The sequence below is a fragment of the Vulpes lagopus genome, chromosome 9 (genome assembly GCF_018345385.1).
Source record: "Vulpes lagopus strain Blue_001 chromosome 9, ASM1834538v1, whole genome shotgun sequence".
Classification (NCBI taxonomy): domain Eukaryota; kingdom Metazoa; phylum Chordata; class Mammalia; order Carnivora; family Canidae; genus Vulpes; species Vulpes lagopus.
Genome location: NC_054832.1, coordinates 55,389,185 through 55,398,922, shown reverse-complemented (window position 1 = coordinate 55,398,922; position 9,738 = coordinate 55,389,185).

The window sequence follows — 9,738 nt, the reverse complement described above, 5'->3', positions numbered from 1 at the left end:
GTGGCTGAGTTAGTGAAGCATCTGCCTTCACCTCAGATCATGATCCTAGGGTCCTGGGATGGAGCCCTACACTGGACTCTCTGCTCAGCGGGGAGTCTGCTTCACCCCTCCCACCCCCCTAATCCTCCCACCCCCGACTGCTGCTTGTTCCTGTGCATACGTGCTCCCTCTCTCTCAAATAAATAAATAAAATCTTAAAAACAATAAATAAAATAAAAATGTTTAATATCCTTTTTAAGATAGCTTTAGCTATCCACTATAGTATTTTATTAAAATCAACAAATGATTCCTTTGAAGATTCTTCATCCTAAAAAAGTATTTTAAGAATAATAGAATATATCTAGAATTATCACCTGTACAGTGTATCTTAAAAATCTACCTTGAGGGGGCACTTGGGTAGCTGAGTCAATTAAGCATTTGCCTTCAGTTTGGGTCATGATCCTAGGGTCCTGAGATCAGCCCCCCCATCAGGCTCCCTGTTCAATGGGGAGCCTGTTTGTCCCTCTTCCTCTGCTGCTCCTTCTGCTTGTGCTTGCTCTTCCTTTTCAAACAAATAAATAAATAAATAAATAAATAAATAAATAAAATCTTTAAAAAACAAAACAAAAACAAACCTACCTTGGGTTGAAGTTTATTTTTAATGCAAAAGAGTATTCAAACTCATATAAACAAGATTGAAATCAAACTCCAGAAGTTAGGGGAGAAATTTGATATATAAATTCACTTGCAATACTTTGTTAGAGCCTTTTGCTTTGTCTTATTTGTGTTCCACTGAAGACCCGTCTGGGTGTATGTGTGAAGAAATAGAAATTATTTATACAATTGCAAGCACCTACTTGTATGTTATGCACACACACACTGAGTTTGTACATTATTTCAGCAGTGGGAAAAGAGTGAGCTCAAGTCGTATCTAATTAAAAATGAAACTCCCCAAAGAAATATGCTTAGTATTAAATTCTAGTTTTTCATAAGTGTAATGAAAATTAAATAACTAAATTAGTATATACACTCTGGAGTTCATCTATCCATCAAAATAATTGTTTTCCTTCCTCTTTATTACTTTAGTAATCAGTCTCTTAGTAAGTAACTGACCTACTGTATCAGTGAAGCATATACTTGAGGCGTTTCCTTTTCCTGCAGTAAACTGATACCGTTTTATGCTATTTCAGTGTCCCTTACCTAGCCAATGCAATTAATATTTTGATGTTGAGAGAAACTTTGGCAGATTCCAGGACCAGTATAAGCTGTCGTGTCCACAAGGCTTTTAGCTAGCCAGGAATATGATTTCCTTCAAATACTGGAGCAGAGTTTTTACTTCTCTCTATCTCCAGCTAAGAACTCTGTTGACAGAATCACATTTTCTCTTGGTGTGTTCTACTAAATCTAAAGATGTCAGTCACTAGTTGGTCAATATGGAAGTTGGGGTACCATGCCTATGATTTTGTAGCTCTTATCCATAGGTTTAGCCTCTTTTATCCAATGGCCGTGGCCAGAGTCTCTCAGCTTCAGCAGTATTGACATTTTGGACTGGATAATACTTTGTTGTGAATATGGCAAGCAGAAGATCTGCATTGTAGGGTGCTTAACAATCTCTTACACAGTAGAATCTCACTAGATGCCAGTAACACTTCTTCACTCCCAATCACGACCAATAAAAATGTCTGTGGACATTACCAAATGACCCCGTGTAGGTGGTTGGACAACAGCATCCCCAGTTGAGAATCATTGTTGTCGTATTATCCTCTTCTACTATCTCTAATTTGGTCTCAGCGTGTTGGGGAGAAAATGTCTATCTGGAATATATTTTAAATTTCCTCTTTGGAGCAAGGTTGGCTCCTATTTTCTTGGGCTAAATTTATATACATTAGCATAATATTTTATTTAAAATAAAAAAGTTTATTTTTCTAATCTTGAATCTCATTTGAAATGAAACTATTGTAGCTGTTTCTTTTGGTATTTCTCTTCATAGTTCCCAAATAAAAGTGGGGTGCTGCATGGAATGGAACTGAAAATATATGGCTTTGGCTTATTGAAAACAGTGGAGTAGTGAGAACACAAATATTAGATCTAGAAAGCTGGCATCTCTGTTATGCCAGGGAATAATATTTAATAAAACAGTCGCCTGTGATATATTAGAAGGCAGATAAATAATCAGCTACATAAGATCTAGGAAATACTGATAATGTTGTGAGTGTTTCCTTATTATTTTCATGTACAGAAGGTGAATCCAGGTAAGTGTGTTTGCCAAGTTCACTGCATGTAGCTTGCAATATAAATTGATTGAGAATTGGATAGTTCAGCATCTCAAATGTTAAAAACAAACATACAAACAAACACCCCAGCCAACTGATTCTATTTTACTAAAAACAAGTATTTTGCCTAGCCAGAAATCTTGCCAACACAGACAGCTCAGAGATCATATGAGTGGGGCTGGCTTTCACTCAAGCCATTGTTTCACGAGAGAGGGCAATGGGTAGTACTCAGGGGCTAGTACAGCAAAGATATATTATCAGATTTATAAACTATGTCTTGAGAGAATACATCTGTGTTTACTCCAATATAGAATCGATCAGAAACGAAGTGTTTGAATTCCCACTGTTTTTTAGACAAATAGATTACCAGAAAAACCAGAAGTGTGGTTTACAGAAGCATGGTTTATAGAAGCATGATCACATGACTTCTAAAACAAACTCCAGACCCCCCAAATTCCACAAGCAGAAAGAGGGCCATCAGAGCAGTGCAGCCTCCAAGAGAGACACACTGCAGTGCCAGGATGGTTGGCAAGTTGCTGCTCCATGGACCAATCACAGAACTTTCTACACTGACAGGGACTGATGCTTTTGTGATTCCTGTTCGCAGGATTTGAATATGCCACAGGTACCCTATTCTTCCATTTTCCAAATAGAAGATTTAATTTCTGCAATCTTCCTTACCCTTGTAATGAGCATGTAACGTGGTGACTTTTGTATTTATGGACTACTGGATCATGAGAAGCTGTATCTAGACTTAGAGGAGAGAGAATTTTATATTGCACTGGGATTTGTTCTGAGTGCATCTTTAGAATTGAATTTAGAAGTGGCTTCTCTTGAGAAAGGGGTTTGCACAAATAATGAATATCCAAAAGAGAAAACTGGCAGTTTTCAAATTCTCTCTCCAATATGCCTTTCCCATCCTCCCCAAATGCTGCCTTCCCTGTGTTTTAACTGACATCATCTTATGTGAAATAATTCAGTAACTTATGTGAAATAATTCATAAAGAAGAGTACAAATCCAAGAAAGCTGAAGTCGTACTTCTCGTGTGTTGGTTATTCTCCATTTCTAGATTAAATTTTCACTATTCTCTGCCTTTTTCTACACACAGGATGCTGATGTCTATTAACTGCATTACATAGGCTCCCTTTCATTCTGGCTTCTGATTGGGGTTTGGCCAATGGGAAGTGCTGGCATGAGGAATGAGCAGGCAATGAGAAAGGTGGGTAGGCATTTCACACTCCTCAATGTGTGATGGTGATTCCTGCAGTGATTCGATTCTGCAGTGGCCACAGCTGCTCTCCAGAGGCTGTGCTGAGTTCTTTCCAAGCTTCTGAAGTGCCATTTGTTCCTCTTGCCCTACTGGTCTAGGGCTAGTAATGATGTTCCACTGTTACTGGTCGCTGGGTGCCCAGCATCCTAATTGTCTCCTTAACACTTCTCTCACAGGTGTAAATAGTCCTTTTCATAAATTATCTTTAATTAAATCCTTTATTGTGTGTCTAGAGCTTATCTCCATTTCTTTTCTGTAATCCGTTTACATTTATTTCTTTTTCTATTCTTATTATTGGGGTTTTGAGGGATGTGTAAATAAATACACTTATCTATTCTGGAGGTCTATTTCATAACAAAATCTTCCCTAAGAGTAAAATAAAAAATTTGTGAAAAATACAGGTTTGAAATTTACAATGGAATTATTTTTCCCTTTTCCCCAAAATAGATCCATGTATATATATATATTTTTTATACTGACTCCAGTTTTAAGACAGCTGATAATTGTTACAAATTGTTGCTGTTTAATAAGCACTCTTGTTCCTTCATAACTATCTCACTAAATTGGCACCTCTGTTGATCATACTCCTCTAACCAGACAGAATTTTTGGCTCTGTCCACTCTCATCCACTAGCATACTTCCTTATGTCTAAAATTTTATTTTATATATATTTTTACTTGTGGATAGTTCCCAGTAATAGAAGTTTCCTATGGTAGGCAACTGACCATAGATCTTTCTTCATTTCTGGTTATTGAGCAACTCAATATTTCAATAATGAATAAATGAATATATAGGATGGAAGCCCCACCCCCTTTTTGGTCAATTTTGGACTCTTTTAAGATATCTGCATCTTTTGTCCTTCATTCTTCCAGCATTTGGCAGATTGCTTCATTTATTAGGTCCTTCAGAAAGGTATGTTGGGTAGAACAGGGATCAGAGATCACACACACAAACACACACACACACACACACACAGAAAGACAAAATGCAAGGAAATCGTAATAACTTTTTAAATTTTTCTGAACTTGTTCTCCTTCCATTACGTGTGTCTTGTATTATAGCTATTCTATTTCAGCTTTCTGCCTGATTCCCTTTTACTGTGCTCAAAGACAGCTTCCAAACTTCTTTAGATTGTTACATGGTCTGGGCAAATTGACCTCTACTTGATCATTTCCAAGATGGATAGAATGATTTTGAGTAATTTGGACTTTTCAAAATGTTTCTTGAGAAGTGTGAGAGACATGAAGACAACTATTTGTAGTTTGAATGGTAGTTGACAATTTTTCTCCACTTCACCAAATCTTCCATTTTCTTTCATTCCAAATGTTACTGAAAACATTTAACCTCTCTTGAGTTTAATGAGAATTAATGAATTAAATTTGTTTTCACTCACCTAAAGGGCAACATTTGATCACCTTTTCTGTTGTCTTTATCCCTAATGACTATATCTGGTCTCTTCTCTGTATTACCAGGTCAGTGTGTTCCCTTTCATTATTAATTTAGGTTATTAGAATCTTTTTGATTGTTAAAAACTCTGGTGCAATTGTTCCCCTTTATTTTCAAATGCAGGTTGATGAACAATAGCAGTAGTTCATAATGGTGGTACTAGAATTATATACAAGTAAAATCATGTGAATATAGAAATAACATAGATTAATAGCTAAAATTTACGGAGAGTTTGAGGAAATAAAGTCATCAAAAATAGATTACCTAGAATAGGAGAGGGGTAAGTCTTAAAGACATTTGGGCTATTGTTACTAGAAGAGGGAAAGTTAGATATTGGACTGGACAATAAAACAATGTCTTATTTTATTTTTGGATAGTGCTGGCATGTGATTGCCACTGTACACATGTGTGATGAATGAAACTAAAAAAGATAAATATAAAGGTCCTGATTTCAAAGAGTTTTGTTCATTGTTAAGGGTGTGCAATAGAATGTTTTCTGGTCAAATGGAGGAAGGATATTTTAATACAGGATTTGTTACATAAACATTTGTCCTTTCTTTTTTTTTTCTTTTTTACATTTGTCCTTTCTTATATGAAATATGTTGTTATAAGAATGATTTAATTATGTAGTTATACTTACCATCTACTTTAATTTGTGTGCACAGATTAATACTGCCTACATTAAAAACGTCCAATTAAAAATGATCAATATAGTAATTATATATAAAGTCATGTTTATATCCTAATGAGAGACATATTACTGAGTTATTTACAATATCTGCATAAGATACCTCCATAAGATACACAAAGTGTAAATAAATGTGGACTTATCTGAAGATCAAATACAAGATCTGTTGTGACTCTGAGAAGTAGAGAATGCTCTTTGATCTTTATCTCTGTTAGATAACTGAAATCAAATTGGAAGCGTAGACAGAGAAACTCTAAAACTAACTTTGAAATATTCCAGTAGTACTCCTATAATTCTGATTGTTTTCCCTTTATCCTATCTTTTCTAAGGCTCTTATTAATTTGTTGTCATGAGATTATGATGATGTGTAAGACTAGGTCAAACTATTTATAATATTTTAATTGCCTTTCTGTTCACTACACAAATAAAGCTGTTTAATGCATGTGCTACTTGAGTCATCCTCATGCTCAACTGTTCCCGCTCAGCTCAGTCCTGGCTTATGATTAGTTGTATTTCTAGAGTCTCACCACTTTGCTACTTCTAAACTTGTTTTTTTTTTTTTTTAAGATTTTATTTATTTGAGAGAAAGAGAGAGAGTGAGCATGTCATGCTAGCACAAGAGAGGGGCAGAAGGAGAGAGAGAAGCAGACTTCCCATGGAGCAGGGAGCCTGATTTGGACCCTGAGATCATGACCTCAGCCAAAGACAGATGATTAACTGACTGAGACACTCAGGTACTCCCATCCCCCTCAACTTCTATTTTGACTCTAGTAGCAAAATAGTGATTGGGGAAAATTGATCTGGTAAGCATTATTGAAGTGTAGGAACATGTATATACTCTTTGAATGCACGAGAATTCCCTCAGTTATTCCAAAATTTCACTGTGTTTCAGAATTGGCACATATTCAAATAAAAATATTCTCTAGACTCATTTTACATGCACAACATTTAATCCTTATTCTGTTTTAGGTTCACAGTCTAAAATGAATATTGGCAAGAATGGGTTGCACAAAACATAAATTAATTCCATATTGTGTCACAAGAAGCGTAGGTTTGAAGATGTTGAAACATCACACAGCTCATCCACCTCTATTAAGTAAATTTTTCAGATGGGTAACTCTACTGTTTTGAAGGATTTCATTTGTAACATTGCACCTTTAATAAGATTCTTACTACTTCCAATGTGCTTTTAGGTCCTCTTGATTTCTCTTTGAAAGTCTTCTCTAAGTGAACTTTCTTGTTCTAGTTTTATCATTTGTATCCTTATATAATTCTTATCATTCCCATCATTCTTACCAATCTTAGATTCACCGTTCCAGTTTTTATTGCTTACTACATTGTGTCATGACTAGTCCACTCTGATTAATCTGTTATAAAGATCACTACCACATTACACCTTTACTCTTGCTATCTTTTCCAACTACCATAGTCCAGTTCCATTTTTCTCTAATGTTCTATAACCTAAGCACCCTTCAAGGACCAAGTTAAGGCTTCATTTCTTCCTGAAATTCTTCTGCACCATTCTGCCTGAGGTGACACTCTCTTAACTTTGAGGATAGTCTTCCATAAAGGCTAGGACTTGATTCTCTTTTATCTTATATTATGTCTTCATTGTTGCATATATATTAGAAAATAATGCAAAATTCTTGAGAATAGTCAATTTAAGATGCTTCTATGTTGCTTTTTCCATAAACTAGTTATCATTTAAAATAAAGAAATTTGGGATGCCTGGGTGGCTCAGTGGTTGAGCATCTGCTTTTGGCTCAGAGTGTGATCCTGGAGTCTTGGGATCGAGTCCCACATTGGGCTCCCCATAGGGAGAGTGCTTCTCCCTCTGCTTATGTCTATGCCTTCTCTCTGTGTCTCTCATGAATAAATAAATAAAATATTTTAAAAATAAAGAAATTTGAGGTCTAATTAAAATATAGTAATGTAACATTAACAGAATTACTGTATTATAGAGCATAAGATTTAGAAGAAAATTTAGAGATTTGGGGGCTTTCTCCCATTCCCTAAAACTATACCAAATATTATATTGGGAAGAACTACACAGTAGTCCTAAAAGACAAATATAAGAATTTTTACTTTTAGACAAAATATTTTCCCTGAATTCCACCTACTTTGTACCTAGGCAAGTTAAGCTATATAATACAGAAAATAGAAATTTTTCTTTTTTTTCTTATTTCTTAAATCTAGAGTTTGAAGTGTAGATTAAGCCCTATACCTCCAAAGATCTTCTTTTCTTTAAGGACACATTGTGAATCCTCTTAACTCTCCAGAGGGTTATAAGAGATTCAAAAATAGGCCAATCTGGAAAACTGAGAGGCCTAACTACTTTCAAGAATGAAGGCAATGAGGAGTCATTAAAGGCTTTTGAACATAGCAGTAACAGGATGCAACTGATGTTTAGAAAAATTATCACAGCTAGAGCATTGGAGATAAATTTTGCGATATTGAGTCTTCCAAGAAAGAAGAGATTGGTACCTAAACTAAAAAAAATAGAAAGAAGGGGTGGATCTAAGAGATATATTGAGAAGAAAACAAGAGGATTTTGTGACTAATTTCCCTTGGGGGGAAGAAATAGTAGTAGAAGATAAATTGTATGAATCCATAATTCTACAACTCTGAGGTTTTAAATCTAATTTTAGGAATTATTTTGTGATGTCATTGGGAGAAACAGAAGCCTGTTTAATGTTGAGTCACCAAAGCAAAGAGTACTATTTATTTTTCATTTTAACTATACAGTTTTCTGACAGAGTATCTATTACACCAAATATACTTTTTTTTTGCAAGGAATGCAAATGCATACTTATCAATTAGGAAAATAACATATGGATGAGTCAGAAGAACATTAAAAGTATTCACATTTTCTCTGAAATCCAACTGTTTAAACATGATATTCAGAAAAAGTTATTGTGACCTGCTGACTAAATAGGTTACAAACCTGTCTGGCCTATGTTTCATGTGGTATGATCTACCTTTTCATAGGCAGAAAATAAACTTTCTGATAAATAGTAAAGTTCTCTGCAAGAAAAGAATCAATTTAAAAGATACATATTTTCCCTAGCAATTTCTTACTTGATATAACTCCTGAGGCAAAGGAAACAAAAGCAAAAATAAACTATTGGTATTTCATCAAAATAAAAGCTTCTGCACCGGCAAGGAAACAATCAACAAAGCTAAAAGGCAACCTATGGAATTGGAGAAGGTATTTGCAAATGACATATGTGCTAGAGGATTAGTATCTGAAATGTATAAAGAACATATAAAACTCCACATCCAAAACCCAAATAATCTAATAAAAAATAGAAGACGTGAATAGACAGGTTTTATAAGAAGACATACAGATGACCAACAGTAATATGAAAAGATGCTCCACATCATTGACAATTAGGGATATACACATCAAAAGTACAATGAGATTATCACCTTATTACACCTGTCAAAATGGCTAAAATTAACAATACAAGAAATAACAGGTGTTGGCCAAGATGTGGAGAAAGGGGAACCTTCTTACACTGTTGGTGGGAATATAAGCTCATGTAGCCACTCTGGAAAACAGCATGGAAGTTGCTCAAAAAGTTCCTATGATCCAGCAATTGTACTACTAGGAATTTACTAAAGAATACAAAAATACTAAATCAAAGGAATTCAAGCATCCTAATTTTTGAAAAGAGTTTATTTATTTATTCATGAGAGACACACAGAGAGAGACAGAGATAGACAGAGAAAAAAGCAGGCTTCTCTCAGGAGGCCCAATGTAGGACTCCATCCCAGACCCAGGATCACACCCTGAGCTGAAGGCAGATGCTTAACCTCTGAGCCATCCAGGCGTCCCCACCCTGATATTTATAGCAGCATTATCTACAGTAACCAAACTTTGGAAAAGCCCAAGTTTCCACTGATTGATGAATAAAGAATATATGTGGTATATACACACAATGGAATATTACTCAGCCATAAAAAGGAATGAAGTCTTGCCATTTGCAATGACATGGATGGAGCTAAAGGGTATTACGCTAAGCAAAATAAGTCAGCCAGAGAAAGACAAATACCATATGATTTCACTCATATGTGGAAC